The sequence below is a fragment of the Apodemus sylvaticus genome, chromosome 6 (assembly GCF_947179515.1).
Source record: "Apodemus sylvaticus chromosome 6, mApoSyl1.1, whole genome shotgun sequence".
Classification (NCBI taxonomy): domain Eukaryota; kingdom Metazoa; phylum Chordata; class Mammalia; order Rodentia; family Muridae; genus Apodemus; species Apodemus sylvaticus.
In genome coordinates, this window is record NC_067477.1 from 53,547,121 (window position 1) to 53,565,294 (window position 18,174).

Below are 18,174 nucleotides of genomic sequence, written 5' to 3' on the forward strand. Positions count from 1 at the left end.
ATTTTCCTGGGTCTAGGAATTCATCTCTGAGCCATTGGTAGCCTTGGCAGCTGAGAGCATTATTACCTTGCTTTTGAGCCGGCAGCACAGTGGAGTTACAATGCTGAGACCATACACTTTTGCTTATCTCTTTCCTGCTTTTCTCCTCCTATTTGATATGTTCATAAGTTCTCCCAGCTGTAACTCCCCAAATTCTTTTGAGTACTTTACCCATTCACCTCATGTCTTTCTTTGCTGCTTTGCTCCGGCTACCAGCACTTACCCCTTGATCGTAGACCGGGGACTGCCCCCTCAGCTTGTTCTTCATATGATAACCATGCTGATTCATAAGGATACAAGTTACATCACCATGCCATATTTTATTTATGACTTTCATGACTAAATTGTTCTTAGAAAGAAATTAAACAACTTATAATGATTGACAAAAGCCGATAATAAGCTTTCCCTTCATTTTCTCTGGTCTCATCCTAATTTTCTCGGCTACCATGGTAAAGGCAGTCACTATTATGATTTAGTTAATATCAATTTCCTCTTATTACCAGCAGAATTTTTATTTCTTTGCCAAGCCAGTATTCCCAGATGGTAGGACATGGAAGGTCTCTGCTTTCCCAGGACACTCTACTGATGCCTGGATAGGAGAGGTTGTTTGTGAAGTACTTTGGATTAATGATCACCACGTGGACTTTTACTAGAGTGTTTCTGGAAACGCTTTTTGTCCCTTTTTGTAATGAAAGGAGATGATGTCGTATCATCAGTTCCTCCATTCTTCCTGCTGTGGATGTACTCATTGTATTTGAAACCACTATAGCTATCTTAGGATCTAGAGAATCACAGACATAACTAGTTATTGAGCCTCTGAAGCAGCCCTTCATTTTTGTCTCTCAAACACTAAGTTCCTTCCTTCTTTTAGCCCAGGCCGCTGTGCTTGTTTTCCACTGCCTGAAACTCTTCTCCTGTCTCTTGGCAGAGCTTGCTCTTCTTCATCTAGGTCAGAGTTTGTTTTCTCAAACACCCTTGTTGGCCACTCAGTATCAAGTAGAAACTCCAAACCCCTATCTCCATGCAGTACGCATGTGTGCATGTGTGTATACATGTGTACCCCACACTGCTAGCCATGTTCCCTTTTTTAAAATGCAGAGTTATGCCATGTAGATGCATAGCACATTGCTGTGATCAACAGAAGAGGTGTGTGAGAACGCAGAAATCTCTGGACAGTGAAGCTCTCTGATTGCTACATGCTGATACCCTTTCTTAGTTCTGAGTTTCTGTGCTGAAGGCATTGTACATTTCCCTAGTTTATTAGACTCTTGTATATGCAGAAGAGACTTATGAGCTTCGGAAGCTGGGAAAGTAAAATCAAATGACTTGATTGCAGTGTTTATTGCAGCAGGCACCTGGGAACACTCTGCCACTCTGTTTGAATGTGGTATTCCTTGGTCTGGGGACTGTAGAGTGAATGAGTTTGAATTTAGTGTGCCAAGGGTAAAGTTAATGTCTATGCAGTTGCTGGCAAAGTGGAATGATAAAAAAGCAAGATTATCTGAGGGAAGTGATTGGGGATTTGAAAATCAGACTAAACATGATAATAAAGTAAAGAAAAGATTGAGCTTTATCAAAAGAAGAGGAAAAAAAATCCAAAAGGAAGCACCAGGGAAAGATACTGTCTAGATGGTATAAACAACTGTATGACAATATTTTTGGTTGCTGTTTATAAAGGTAAAAATTATATTAAGAGAAATAAGAGGTTTTTATTTTTTTTAAAATAAAAAAGTAGATTGAATAACACGTCTTCCACTTGTTTGGTTAGAGTCACACCAAGATACTTTATATTGTTTGTGGCTATTGTGAAGGGTGTCATTTCCCAAATTTCTCAGCCTGCTTATCCTTTGAGTATAGGAAGGCTACTGATTTGCTTGAGTTGATTTTATAAACAGCCACTTTGCTGACGTTGTTTATCAGCTGTAGAAGTTCTCTGGTGGAGTTTTTTTTGGGGGTCACTTAAGTATATTATCATATCATCTGCAAATAGTGATAGTTTGACTTCTTCCTTTCCAATTTGTATCCCTTTGACCTCCTTATTTTGTCTAATTGCTCTAGCTAGTACCTCAAGTACTGTATCAAAAAGATATGGAGAGAGGGGGCAGCCTTGTCTAGTCCCTGATTTTAGTGGGATTGCTTCAAGTTTCTCTCCATTTAGTTTGATGTTGGCTACCGGTTTGCTGTATATTGCTTTAACTATGTTTAGGTATGGGCCCTGAATTCCTGTTCTTTCCAAGACTTTTAGCATGAAAGGATGCTGAATTTTATCAAATGCTTTTCAGAATCTAATGAAATGATCATATGGCTTTTTTCTTTGAGTTTGTTTATGTAGTGGATTGCATTGATGGATTTCCGTATATTGAACCATCCCTGCATCCCTGGGATTAAGCCTACTTGATTATGGTGACTGATCATTTTGATGTGTTCTTGGATTTGATTGGCAAGAATTTTGAGTATTTTTGCATCGATATTCATAAGGGATATTGGCCCGTAGTTCTCCTTCTTTGTTGGATCTTTGTGTGATTTTGGTATCAGTGTAATTGTGGCTTCATAGAATGAGTTGAGTAGTGTTCCTTCTGTTTCTATTTTGTGGGATAGTTTGAAGAGTATTAGTGTTAGGTCTTCTTTGAAGGTCTGATAGAATTCTGCATTAAAACCATCTGGTTCTGTGACTCTAACCAAACATGTGAAAGATCTGTATGACAGGAACTTCAGGTCTCTGAAGAAGGAAATTGAAGAAGACCTCAGAAAAATTTTCCACGCTCATGGATTGGCAGGATTAATATAGTTAAAATGACCATCTTGCCAAAAGCAGTATACAGATTCAATGCAATCCCCATCAAAATCCCCACTCAGTTCTTCACAGAGTTAGAAAGAGCAATTCTCAAAATCATCTGGAATAACAAAAAATCCAGGATAGCTAAAACTCTTCTCAACAGTAAAAGAACTTCTGGGGGAATCAGTGTCCCAGACCTCAAGAAATACTACAGAGCAATAGTGCTAAGTAAGAACTGCATGGTATTGGTAGAGTGACAGGCAGGTAGATCAATGGAATAGGAGTGAAGACCCAGAAATGAACCCACACACCTATAGTCACTTGATCTTTGACAAAGGAGCTGAAAACATCCAGTGGAAAAAAGATAGCCTTTTCAACAAATGGTGCTGGTTCAATTGGAGGTCAGCATGTAGAAGAATGCGAATTGATCCATTCTTATCTCCTTGTTCTAAGTTCAACTCCAAGTGGATCAAGGTCCTCCACATAAAACCTGACACACTGAAACAAATAGAAAAGAAAGTGGGGAAGACCCTTGAGGACATGGGCACAGGGGAAAAGTTCCTGAACAGAACACCAATAGCTTATGTTCTAAGATCAAGAATTGACAAATTGGATCTCATAAAATTACAAAGTTTCTGTAAGGCAAAGGACACCAACAAAAGGACAAATCAGCAACCGACTAACTGGGAAAAGATCTTCACCAACCCTACATCTGATAGAGGGCTAATATCCAATATATACAAAGAACTCAAGAAGTTAGACCCCAGAAAGCCAAATAACCCTATTAAAAAATGGGATACAGAAGCCGGGCGGTAGTAGCGCATGCCTGTACTCCCAGCACTCTGGGCGTCAGAGGCAGGCAGATTTCTGAGTTCCAGGCCAGCTTGGTTTACAGAGTGAGTTCCAGGACAGCCAGGGCTATGTCTCAAAAAAACAAAAATCCAAAAATAAATAAATAAATAAATAAATAAATAAATAAATAAATAAAAAGGGATACAGATCTAAACAAAGAATTTTCACCTGAAGAACTTCAGATGGCTGAGAAGCACCTTAAGAAATGTTCAACATTATTAGTCATTAGGGAAATCCAAATCAAAAAACCCTGAGATTTCAGCTCACACCAGTCAAAATTGGTAATATTAAAAACTCAGGAGACAGCTGGTGTTGGCGAGGATGTGGAAAAAGAGGAACACTCCTCCACTGCTGGTGGGATTGCAAGCTGGTACTACCACTCTGGAAATCACTCCTGCGGTCCCTCAGAAAACTGGGCATGACACTTCCGGAGGACCCTGCTATACCACTCCTGGGCATATATCCAGAAGATTCCCCAGCATGTAATAAGGATACATGCTCCACTATGTTCATAACAGCCCTATTTTTAATAGCCAGAAGGTGGAAAGAACCCAGATGTCCCTCAATGGAGGAATGCATACAGAAAATGTGGTATATATACACAATGGAGTACTATTCAGCCATTAGAAACAATGAATTCATGAAATTCTTAGACAAATGGATGGAGCTGGAGAACATCATCCCAAGTGAGGTAACCCAGTCTCAAAAGAACACTCATGGTATGCACTCACTGATAAGCGCATATTAACCTAGAAGTTTGGAATACTCAAGACACAATCCACATATCAAATGATGTCCAAGAAGAAGAAGGAAAGAGTGGACCCTGGTTCTGGAAACGCTCAGTGCAGCAGTGTAGGGGAATAGCAGAACAGGGAAGTGGGAAGGGTGGATGGGGGTACAGGGGGAGGGAAGAGGGCTTATGGGACGTTTGTGGAGGGGCGATCCAGGAAAGGTGAAATCATTTAAAATGTAAATAAAGAATATATTGAATAAAAAAACAAAAACCCCAAACAACAGCAGCAGCAACAACAACAACAGAAACCATGTCTTTCTTTATTGTTCCCAGTTACATAAAAGAGCTTAATTAGGAGAACAGAAACATAATGATTAGCCAGATGTGACCCGGAATGTGTGAGAGTAAATTTGTACTGAAGAAGAGTCTGTTCCATTACTGTCCTCATTTACTGGAGAGGTGATGCTTTACAATAAATGGGAGGAACACTGACCTCAGAACAAGGGGAGATGCACTGGAGTTACATTGGGATCATCCATTGACATGTTCACAATTAGATCTGGTGTCTACATATTGTTAGATACTGACAATGTGGTGTGGTCTTCCCAGACAGAGAAAGGAGTGGAAAGCTAGCAACTCACTTTAACAGAGTATGGCACTCTTGTGCTAAGGAAATAAGAGACCATAATTCCAACCTGTGGTGTGTGTGTGTGTGTGTGTGTGTGTGTGTGTGTACACATGCCCACTTGAGAGCATGGTTTAGAAGAATGTGCAGGAGGTGGTGATGTCTGAACTAAGTAAGACTTATAACATTTTAAAGTGCTTTGTGTCTTAAGACCCTTGCAGGTTCCCTCCACCCCAACCCAGGAATGCTGTTCTTATCAGCCTACAGATGAGTGTTTTAGTCCCTGATTTGAAGACACACTATGAGTAAGGCAACTCTTATAAAAGAAAGCATTTAATCAGGGGCTTGCCTAGTGTATGGAACCTCGAAGTCAGCTCAGGACACTCCAAGACTGAGTTCTCAGAACAAAAGAAATTTATTTTCCCTTAAGGGACAGAGGTCAGGGAATAAGAGACAAAGAGAGGAGATAGAAGATGAGGGAGAAAGGGAAGGGAACAAAGGGGATGGGGGAGGGATATTTGTCCCAGAAAGGCAAAGGGCTGCCTGTGGATAGAGGAGACAGACATGCTTCATGGGCAAAGTTGGAAAGGGAAGCCCTGTGTTAGGTTGAGGTATTTAATTTTAATTGGGCATGTTAGTTTGATGAGGCAAAGGGAGCTTTTGCTTGCTGGACTTCAAAACTTTGATAGCTAGACATTGGTAGTCAGCTGCAGGAGGAGGAATTGGCTAAATAAGGGAATAGACCTTGGGGGCCAGCTTTAGGAATGTAATCTAACTTTTTTTTTTTTTTTTAAGCATGACAGAAGAAATAATGGAGAAGAGGGAGGCCTTCCAGAGTCATGTTAGTCATACTGGTCAGGGGCCCTTCACCTACAGTTTAGGAAGCTTAGTTCAGTATCATCACAGCAGGGATCATGGTTTTAGAGCAGGGTGGGGTGGGGCAGGGACATGCCTCCTAATCCTTCTAATCCATTCAAATCATGCCACTATCTGATGACTAATCATTCTAATATATGAGCCTATTGGGGGGCATTCTTATTCAAACCACCACAGTAGGTGATGCCTTGATATTTAGTTCAAGATGATGTCTTCTTTCCTAGTGGTCTTTTTTGACTACTAATTCTAAGAAGTCCTATAGCGACTTCTCCCAAGTCTCTCTTTAATTATTACTTGTAGAGCATCTACAGTTATCTGCTGCATTCTGATAATTTTTATTGCTTGTCTCCCTCAGACCATTTGCTCTTTGAGAGCTCAGAATGAGTGTGTTTCTGCATTCATTACTGGCAAATACAAGAGTTTCTGGCAAAGAAATGCTCAGTCTGTGGTTGTTGGATCAATAAATAATTGACAATAGTAGTTTGAGGAGGGGAAAGGGAGAACAAAGAAAATAGGAAGAAAAGAACTGATCCATCAGATGATTGGATGGCCATTGTGGGTCCTACCATACTTTGGTCCTAAGCTCCTCTCAGGGCTTTTGCTGGAGAAATGTGTTTGTTTTTCCAGAAAGAACTCTTCAGTCCAGTGTGAGTGATTGCTCCATATTGACGGACTTTCATCTCAATGGGCTCCTGCTCTGCTGCATATGTCAGAGACTATGCTCCAGTTCCATGTTGATCTCCTTCCTTGTGTTCCGGGTCTTCAGGACTCTCAGATTTAGGTGTTTATGGATCCTTCAGTGGTATTCAGGGAGTGTTAATCGAGTCTGTGGACTCAAGACACAGATTGATTCTGATAGTCTTGAATTTGGAAGTCTGAAGGAAGATTTTTGCTTCCACATAGGTGTTTATGGTTTGAATATGAAATGTGTGTGAACACTTGGACCTTGACGTGGTGCCATTGTTGGAAGGAGTGGAACCTTTAAGAGGAGGGGCTTGGCTGGTGAAATTTGGTCGCCTGGGCCAGTGTTACAAGGTATCTCATCACTGGTAGCTCTTTATGTTTCCTGCCTGCTTCTGCAATGTGACCAGGCAGCAAATTCTAGCACCAAGGCTCCAATTGCCATGAAAACATAAACTAAAATGAGCCTGTTTGCCATTTTTTAATTTTTGAGTCATTTCAACTCCAGCCTCCAGAAAAGTGACAAGGTAGTGTTCTCAATGATTTTAAGAGAAATCAGAAGTCATGACCTTAACCTTTCCCATTTAATTTCTCTGTTCTACTTCTCCGTTCTCAGATCTATCACATTGAACCTCCTTTGTTCTCACTCAGTACATAGAACCTTTCCATTGTCCCGAGCACTGAGAACTGAGAGATGAACAGGTCTTAGATAGCAGTCCCAGAAAATTTCCTTCTCAGGGACACAGCCATGGTGGTTTGGTTATAAGAACCAGTGATGGTCCCTTCCTGGGGTTAGAGGTATGACTCCTATTTTGGGCTGTCATTTTCCCCTACATATTCTTTATAGACTATTTCTGGCGTTAATTATTTTCATATCTCTTTTGTTGTCTTTGGGAAGAATGGGCTTATTGTTTGAAACCTTAGTACAAGAACAGACCAAGATGAATTTTTGTTTTCTGGCTTCATGAACTTTAGGATTTCATTTTGTATTTGCTTGCTGGAGACGGTAGATATTCTTCCTTTTGTGTGCTTAAGAAAGAAAATAAAGTTTGAGAAGAGAATTGAAAAACAACAAACAAACAAACCCCCAAACTGAACCTGTATTTGGGTTCAAAATGAGATGGCGAAAAGCTTGATAAACTAACATATGGGTCTGTAAATGGGAGCGGGATGGGTGAAAGCTGAGGCAGCATGGAAGCAGTTTTCCAGGGAGAGCTGTCTGGTTGTTTATTTATTTATTTTCAAGTAGAATCTTGCATTGGTATTAGCCTACCTGCCTCAGCCTCCGAAGTGTAGAGACTACAGACTGTGTCACCACATCTGGCTCTCTCTCTCTCTCTCTCTCTCTCTCTCTCTCTCTCTGTCTCTCTCTCTCTCCCCTCTTTCTCTCTCCTCTTTCTCTCTCCTTTTTCTCCCCTTCCCCTCTTTGCCTTTCTCTGTCTCTATTCCCTCCTCAACTCCCCTTCCACACCCTAAATAAACTCCATTCCATACTATATCATATACTTTAGGGACAAGGGATACCTCAGTAGGGGCACACAGAGGCACCCCATCTGCCTCCCCATACTGTGTTTCTACCAAACAAATCCTGGCTCTTTTTAAAAAAATCTTTCTTTCTTTCTTTCTTTCTTTCTTTCTTTCTTTCTTTCTTTCTTTCTTTCTTTCTTTCTTTCTTTCTTTCTTTCTCTTTCTTCCTTCCTTTCTTTTCTTTCCTTCTTTCTTTTTTTTCTTTTTCTTTAATAAAACGTAATACAGAGCATTACTTAGGAATAGCATAAGTAATGTTTTCACTGGTAAAGTTAATCTATTCTTCCTCAATGTCTCTGCATTTTTTTCTCCCTCCTGGTACATAAGGAATCACTCAACCTTTAGTGGAGTAAAACAATCACTTTATTTGCTCATGATTCAGTGTTTTAGAAGTATGGCTACCCTTCTGTTGGATTTGCTTGGGGCCATATTTGCCTCTGTGGCTTTTAGGGGAGGGCATATGCAAGAATGGCTGTGTGTGGATTTGGTCTCTATATGCTAAACTTGACCTTTGACATAGGGTTTTACTGCTGTGAACAGACACCATGACCAAGGCAGCATTATAAGGACAATATTTAATTGGGGCTGGCTTCAGGTTCAGAGGTTTAGTCCATTACCATTAAGACAGGAACATGGCAGCATCCAGGCAGGCATGGTTCAAGAGGAGCTGAGAGTTCTATATCTTCATCTGAAGGCTGCTAGTGGAAGACTGACTTCCAGGCAGCTAGAACTAGGGTATTAAAGCCTACTCCCACAGTGACACTACTTCTCCACCAAGGCTACACCTACTCCAGCAAGGCCACACCTCCAAATAGTGCCACTCCCTGGGCTAAGCATATACAAACCTTCACAACCTTTCTCCTTGTCCCACTACTTTCCAAAAATAGAATCCTCAAGGTCTCCTGACACTCAGGTTCAAATGTCAGACAGTGCATTCCCAAGTGATACAACAGTCAAAATTTCAGAGGAGAAAAATAGATTCTACTTCTTGCATTACAAGATGTTACAAAGGATGCAGACTATTGCAGAAAGAGGAACTGTTCTAATACTCTTGCCCAATAACCCACCCCAGCCTTCATAGTGCATGCATGGCCAAGTTCCTAAGTCTCCAGAGAAAGGATCATCCTATACCATAAGGACCAGGACTTCTTATCAAGCAAAAGTATGATAGTCACCAGGTGGATAAACATTGGAGGAGAGTGTGAGGTGACAATGTGTCCCACAGAGAGCACTCCTTTGAGGTCTTGGATAAGTTCAGTTGTATGAGAACAGGTGCCTTGTCTATTGGTCTTTCAGCTTCACATTTTGGCTTTGATTTTATAGTAAGGAATGACTGCTGTTAGGAACCAGTTTCTTTCTCATAGAAAATGGAAAGCTAGGCTTCTCTGCAATTTTCAGTGTCCGTCCGTCTTACTCTAAGCTGGCATGGATGACATAATCAGTACAGCTTTGTCAAAAACCTCTGTGGAATTCTTCAGGAGTCTGATTCCATTCTAGTGACACCATTAATAAAAGCTCCAGGTAGAATTTCTGAAACAAGGGCCCTGTTTTCTATGGGAGCCATGCCAGGCTACAGTGGGATAGCAACCCAAGGAAAAAGCACTCTAGATAGCCTAGATCCTTTAGTCCCTGCCTTAGGTCTTTCAGGGTATTAACAAATGGACTGACAGGGCAGCTTGATCGAATCTTTATCCTGAGGCCATTTCCTGCCTTGAGAATCTTTTACTGTCTTGAGAAACTGGAAATGAGAAACGATTTTATTATCCAATCCAGCAAGCCCTGGCTTCTCTAAGTGTCCCCTAAATTCTGTTTGCAAGCTGAGCACTTGCCACAGCTCCTCGTGCCCTGTTTTATCATACATAATCAGCTGAAATGAGCCAAGGGACACTTTCAGGATTCTACATGGAAATGATCTTGCCAGGCTCACGGAACCATTAGATTATATTCTGCCTTCCAAGCTTAACACAGGCGATGGCTTTGTCAGTTGGGTCCTTACTCTATAATGTAGAGTGCCATTTTTTTCCAGCTTGCTAGAGCAGGCTCTCTGCTGCCTTTCCAGTCTCTGCTAGCTGGGAGCCCCATCAATTTTCAGAATTAGCTAAAATTTTCCTTCCTGCTTTCCTAGTTGGTCTTAGAGTCTTTGCTCCCTCTCTGGGATTTTACTATCGCTGAGTTCTAAAACTGGAACCAGTTTCTTCTTTGGTTAGATCTAATTCTTATATATTTATATCTAATATTCTAATTCTTAATCATTTCAGAGGAGACTGATGGTATTTAATGCCTAGTTAGTGAAATTGGGAAACAGTTGTGGGGGTGGTTAAAGAGGAATATATGCAGTCACCACACAAAGTTGCAAATAAAAATGTAAGTCTGATGAGAAAGATGTAAATCAAAAGAGCTATTTAAAAAGTCAGCCTTAGGCTAGAAGGCTCACTGGAAAGAAAAAAAAAAGGGAATTGAAAAGAAGTTTCATTTATGATGAAGCTATATTTTGATGGAGACATTAGCAAATGTTATATTAGACGGAACGTAATAGTGTCTACTCAAGTCTTTATTTGGCCAAAATTGATGATTGGAAGACAGGGTTTGCTATCATTTGAATGTCACTGGAAGGTGAATCTTTTGGGACACATTATATCACTCACCTGGACAGAACCCTTATGACTGGGATTAGCGTCCTTATGAAAGAGTCCCAGGAGGTATCCATGTCTCTAGAAGCCAGTCTGTGCGTCAGAAAGCAAGCACTAATGTTTGGCCCTGATCTTGGGCTTTCTAGTCTCCACAAGTGTATGCAGTAAGTATGGAATGCAGAAAGCATTCATTTATAACCTACCTGCCTACAGTATTTCACCCACAGTAACCTCTATGAACATACACATGATTGAAGACACATTAGTCACCAGTGGATTCAGTGTGTTTTTGTCACTAACTGTGAAGGTGGGGTATGATAGGAGAAGGGAAGGGATAAGCTGGTGGGCACATGTGCAGTGGCTTCTGGAAGCCACTGGGGGAAGGTATGCGGGAGCGTGGTGTGGGTGGTGGGGAGAGAGCCGAACACATTACATCCAGAAGTGGCTGCTGTTTAAGTGAGAGTTTGCATGATGTTAAAAGCCACTAAATATTTCAAACAAAACATTGACTACCCTGGGAGCCAGACGAAGTCTTGTGCTTGTGTGGAAATTAGGAGATAAAAAGAGAGTGGAATTAAGAGTTCCCTTTAGAGGTGCGTTGGGGTGGGGGTGGATGCTGTCTCAAAAATAGTAGCTTAAAGTGTCTCACTGTCACTAATGTACACATTAGAAAGTGACTTGAAAAATAGAAAATAATTACAGAACCCATTAGAAATTTACAGTGGCTCTGGGGAGACAGCAGAAATAACCTCTCTAGATTTAATGAGACTGTGCATTTAGAGGAGAGTTTTGATCCAGCGAGCATGCATTTATGACAGATATTTTCTTTAATTATCCTGTTCATGGAGAATATTTGTGCCTTGGTACATAGGGTGAGTGAGTGGCGGCTTTGCGGGTTATTTCCTTTTATAGAATGCTTGAAATAAAGACTGTTGAGAGGTAATGAGGACTTGAGAAGGATCGAAGAATGGAGTTTAGAATTTCTATAATTAAAAATTATCTAAAAAATATATTTGCATACAAAACCTAGAAATTAGAGGGGAAATCACTGACAGTCCAACACTCGGCAGAGTCACTGGCTTTAGTTTGTCATGCCTTCTTGCATTGAAGTCTGTCTTACACAGGTAGACCTGTACACAAGTCAGTGCATAATTTTAGCTGGCTATTGTCATTCAACAACTTTCAATTTTTATTATTTTATTTAAAATGTTTTCATATAGCATATTTTAATCATATGCCTCCCCCTCCCCTAATGCCTCCCCTACCTCCCTTCCTACCCAAACTCATATTTTTTTCTCTTAAAAAAGAAAAAAAAGCCAAATCAAATTAAACAACAACAACAACAACAAACAAACAAACAAAAAACAAATGTAGAACAAAGCCCAAATCGAAGAAAACATGGAGTTCACATTATGGTGACCAAAGTAACATGAGCAACCATGAGGTCTGGCCTGGAGGGTGGTTGGTGACTCCTGAGACATTTATGCCTTTATTGTGTTGGTGACTATGTATAAAGTGTGACCCACTATTGTGGGTCACAAAGTTCTTAGCAGTATGAAGTTGATGATGCATTTTCTTTTCCAGTAGCTTGCATAGTACCTTCCAGCACTGTGAATGCCGGCTAGGGTTGAATCGTAGATCCGTTTCCCTATGTTTGGTGTCTTCAGCAATAGGGTCTTGTTATCAGGTTGTGGAGAGTAACCTAGAGCATTGGTAATAAATAGTAGAGTTGTTTGGTGGAGTCTCTACGGGGTCCCTTTGGCCAATGACTCAAAAAGATACAAACCATTTATGGTACTAGGAGTTTTATTTGCTAGCATATGATGTCTGGTTGGGCATTCTCTCCTCCATTGCTTGGTAACTTCATTTAAATTTCTTCTCTATTTGCTGGGTTTGAAGGTGTGTGCCAACACTTCTTAGCTCATTTTTCTTAATAGTGGAATAATGTTCTGTTGTGTAAATGTATGCTATTTTTGTTTTCCATTCATCAGCTGATAGAGAGGCTGCTTCCAACTTCTGGCCGTTATAAATGGAGCATCAATGAACATGGATGGGCAAAGATCTGTGTAGCAGTAAGATGCAGAGAGTCCTTTGAGTGTATGTCCAAGAATGGTTATGTTGGTTTGAATAAGAATGACCCCTAAAGGCTCATATACTTAAATGCTTAGTTACCAGGGGGTGCCACTGTTTGAAAGGTTTAGGTGTGATCTGGTTGGAGTGGGTGTGGCCTTTAGGAAGTGTGTCACTGGGGGTGGGGCCATGCTTGGCCCAGCTCTCCCTCTTCCTACTTTTCCTCAGGATGCAGCTCTCAGTTACCTCTCCAGGACTCTGCTGACTATTGCCATGTCCCCTGCCATGATGACAATGGACTAACCTGTGAAAGTATAGGCAAGCCCCCCAGTCAAATGCTTTCTTCTATAAGCCTTGCCTTGGTTATCGTGTCTCTTCACAGCAATAGAACAGTGATTAAGAAAAAATGGTATGGCTGAATCCTGTGACAGCTCTTCATTTTGTTTTTTTTTGTTTTTTTTGTTTTTTTTTTGTTTTGTTTTTTTGAGGAACGTCCAGATTGATTCCCTCAGAGACTGTACCAGTTTTCACCCCCACAGCAATGAGTATGTCTTAGCCTGTCTCTGCATCCCTGCTAGCATCTGCTCTGTTTGTTTTGCTAATCCTGACTGTTCTGACTGGAGTGAGATGGAGTCTCAAAGCAGTTTCAGTTTCCAGCAATCTTTTATACACGTGATACTAGGATTAAATATTTAAAAAGTCGACCATCCTTTTCTTACTTAAATCTGTGTATCTAATGTTTGTGTTTAACTTATCCAGGCACACAGCAGTGCGAGCTTGTGGTAGCAATGCCAAGTGCAAGCAGAGGCCAGACACTTACTGATGTTGACATAAGAAGACACATCCCTTATGTCAATCTTCTTTGCAATGGAAACCCAGTTTGGTCCAGTTGTTTTCTTCTCCTGGAGGAAAATTCATGGGCATGTGTCTTTAAGGGTCCACCTTTGGTTCATAGGCTGAGTGTAGACTGTCTTCCTTTGTCTTGTCATGGTCCAGGAGAGTGCCACAAGGTGGGAGATGAACCTATCGCTGAGCTACTTGCTCGGCTGACCGAATTCCCCTGTCTTCCTTCATTTTGAATTGGGTCTTATCTGTTCTTGGATAACAAATCCTGATGGAAACAAAAGCCATATTTGTTTTGATTTTCAAAATAGAGTTCTGTGGTAGGTCAACAATTGCAAGTCAGGCCCCAACCCCTCACACATAGAGATTTATGGATTTAGTCCACAGTGCAATGGGGATGCTCAAGCCAACCCTAAGATTAAACTGGGATCTGGAAGAAAGTAGGTATGTCTGGACTGCAGAATTCTTCAGTAGAGAGTTTCAAGGCAGAGCTGAATTATACCGAGAGTCTTACTGTAACCAAAGCAGAGAGAGGAACATATAACAATTGTAAAGTTTACAAGTTGTCTGGCCACAACTCATTAGAGAAAGTTAAAGAAAGAAATAAACAGGGCGGCGGCAGTGCAGCAGTGGCTGGTCTAGCTGAAGGGCCATCAGCAGTGGAACCACGGTGACACAGGGTCCAGTTAGGCCCTGCGCCCACAACCACTGACCTTCGCTGGCCAGCCGGGCTGCAAGCAGCGGCAGATTTATGGTGCCTTTCACTGCACAGAAGCCACTTCAGAACTCTGCCTCCCGCCAGTCTCGGGGAGTGGGGATCTAGAAAAGGGGAAATTGTTTGAAATGTAAATAAAAAATATATCAAATAAAAAAAAAGAAAAAAAGAAACAAACAAAAACCCCAAAACAACAACAATCCCCCCCCCCCCGAAAACATATTATGACCATCTACTCCAGAGAGTCATTCGGTAACCAGTGCTGTAAAATCTCATTATTCCAGACCCCTCTTTTGCTTGTTTGCCCTCCCTAAATATCCCAGCAGGTGTGGTCCGGTGGCTTGGACTGCTGCATGAGCTGCTTCAGGTTCCTGATTGTCTCACTAGAGCACTCAGCGATGTGTACAAGTTCCTGGGGCTTCTGAGGAGCCTTCAGTAGGGGCAGAAAGAGGATTGGGTCCTCTTCCAGATGTTCTCATCCTTCCCATCAGGCACTCTGTCCCTGCTTATTGGGGCAACCCTTGGTTTGTTCTCAATGGGTGCTTGCTCCCAGGGTCCACTATGTGGAGATCCTGCCTTGGTTCCTCAGATGTTCAACGTCACGTGATTTAGTACTGGGGCGATGGCTTAGCTGGTAAAGTGCCTGCTTTGAAAGCATGAGGACCTGAGTTTGGATCCCAGGTGGGTCTGTAATCTCAGTGCCGAGGTAGGGACAGGGTAGGTGGATCCAGGTGGACCCTTGGAGTTCATTGGATGGCTAGAGTAGTTAAATCAAGAAGCTCATCAAGAAGACAAATCGGCAACCAACAAATTGGGAAAAGATCTTCACCAATCCTACATCAGATAGAGGGCTAATATCCAATATATATAAAGAACTCAAGAAGTTAGACCCCAGAAAACCAAACAACCCTATTAAAAATGGGGTACAGAGTTAAACAAAGAATTCTCACCTGAAGAACTTCGGATGGCGGAGAAGCATCTTAAAAAATGCTCAACTTCATTAGTCATTAGGGAAATGCAAATCAAAACAACCCTGAGATTTCACCTTACACCAGTCAGAATGGCTAAGATTAAAAATTCAGGAGACAGCAGGTGTTGGAGAGGGTGTGGAAAAAGAGGAACACTCCTCCACTGCTGGTGGGGTTGCAAATTGGTACAACCACTCTGGAAAGCAGTCTGGCGGTTCCTCCGAAAACTGGGCACCTCACTTCCAGAAGATCCTGCTATACCACTCCTGGGCATATACCCAGAGGATTCCCCACCATGTAATAAGGATACATGCTCTACTATGTTCATAGCAGCCCTATTTATAATTGCCAGATGCTGGAAAGAACCCAGGTATCCCTCAACAGAAGAGTGGATGCAAAAAATGTGGTATATCTACACAATGGAGTACTATTCAGCCATTAGAAACAATGAACTCATGAAATTCTTAGGCAAATGGATGGAGCTAGAGAACATCATACTAAGTGAGGTAACCCAGACTCAAAAGGTGAATCATGGTATGCACTCACTAATAAGTGGTTATTAACCTAGAAAACTGGAATACCCAAAACATAATCCACACATCAAATGAGGTACAAGAAGAACGGAGGAGTGGCCCCTTGTTCTGGAAAGACTCAGGGAAGCAGTATTCCGCAAAACCAGAACGGGGAAGTGGGAAGGGGTGGGTGGGAGGACAGGGGGAGAGAAGGGGGCTTGTGGGACGTTCGGGGAGTAGGGGGCTAGAAAAGGGGAAATCATTTGAAATGTAAATAAAAAATTATATCGAATAAAAAAAAAAAGAAGCTCCAGCTTCACTGAGGAACTCAAAAAACTATGGTGGAGAGTGATCAGAGAAGAAACCCAGGGCTGATCTTTCGCCTTTCCTCACACATGAGTAAGTACACATGCAAGCACACCACACACACATACAGATGCAACCCACACATGCACAGGCAATAAAACTCACATGAATATAAAAACAAGGCAGACTGACAGTTTTAAAGGAGACATGGACAATAGAAGAAAGAGCCAAATTTCACCAGACAAAAGTATTTTAACAAAAATATACTTCCTAGTGTTTGGTCCGGAGGCATGCAGGTAATTTTGAAGAAACAGTTCTTTTATTTTTAAGTTATTCTGTAAGGGTGGAACTTGGACTTGGGGTCTTCACTACGCAAGGCATCTGTTTGGTCACGGAACTATGTTGCCAGTTCTGTTGTTGTGTTGTGTTGCCTTTATAAATGACACTTGTCACTCTGTAACTGTTTCCATGAGGTCAACCAACCACTGAGCTAGAAGACAAACTGTGGATGGGAAAATTTTTAAAAAGTTCTTATTAACATGCATAATGATGGGGTTCATTTTGACATTTTCATACACTTATGTGGCAGGATTCTAATACGGGCTCCTTGGGAACCATATGTGGCAGGATTTTCCTGGTCCAATTAATTTAAATTTTAGTGAAGCAGGAGGTCTGTGATTGGACAGGGAAAAGGGAGGCAGAGCTAGGAGTTGGGGAACTAGAGAGCGTCAAAGGGGAAGGAAGGAAGATGGAGGGCGTCGAGCAGGATGATTCAGAATTCACGTGGTTTTAATAGCCAGAGGTAGATTTGGTATCATATAGGGATAGAATAATTGGGGTAATTTGTCTAATCTAGATGGGCAGCTTGTACAATTATCAATTGGCTCTGAATTTATTGTGTGGGTATCCTGTGAATTAAGAATTTATTGATATTTATAAATCTGACTGATTAATTGTAAGCTTCTAGAGTTTGGTTTCTACCAGGTTGCTGGGTGTTGTGGGGGGAGGTTATTGTGTGGGGCTGGTGTGGCAGTGACCAGACAAGGGAACTGAGTGAGTCGGGTGCAGAGATTTTGGTAGCTCCCAGCCAGAGTGACCGTTGAGTTGAGAACACCCTGCTGGAGCCATACGAACCGCCTGTGCCTGGCATAGTACGGGATACAAAGTCTTTAATATTTCCTGCAACACACCTACATAATGTACTTTGATTATATTCACCCCAAATTATTCTCTTTTGTTTTCCTTACAATTCTGATGAAACTCTCCCCTTTCCCAGACAGTCCCTCACAAGCATTGCTGCATAAAAGATGAGATTGTCTAGGTTAGATGAACACAGAATAATCTCTAGAGTGCTATCTATTGGAGCAGACAAATAGCTCCAAATAATTAAAACACACAGTTTTTTTTTCATATTTGATGCTACTGATCTATGTATATAAATATAGCCTCCTAGTGCTTCCCATGGCAGACCTAGGACTGGGTCATTTTTAGTACACCTTATCATATCACAAAGTATGATTAGACTAGCTGTTTTCTTACTTGTAGAATTAGGGGATAATACTTTAAAAAGTCTAAGTAGTCTCTAATAAAATTGTATCTTAGTTCCATCCAGAGTGAGTCACAGCCTTGCATGTGAATGATTAAATGAATGATGCCCAAACGACTTTTGTTGCTTGTTTATTGAGAGTGAAAGAAAATAATACCAATGTTAGAGTAAAATTATAGAAACCCATGAAGTGTACAGCTAGCTTTTCGGTAGACAGGAGAAAGATATAACTGAGCAGCAGTGCATCAGAGACATTTCATAACTTGGTCAAATCCCCAGCCATTTCTATTTGGGGCTGTAAAATGAAATAGACAATGTATTCTGGAACAGAAAAAAAAAAACCATGTGTCTAGAAATAGATATGAATTGGAGGGAGACCTGGCTGAGAGTTTGCGACTCCGTAGGGCACAGAGCTAATTGATAGTCTTCCTCTCCCTGCTGTGTCCCTGCTCTGCTCAGTCCATCACTGGCTGTG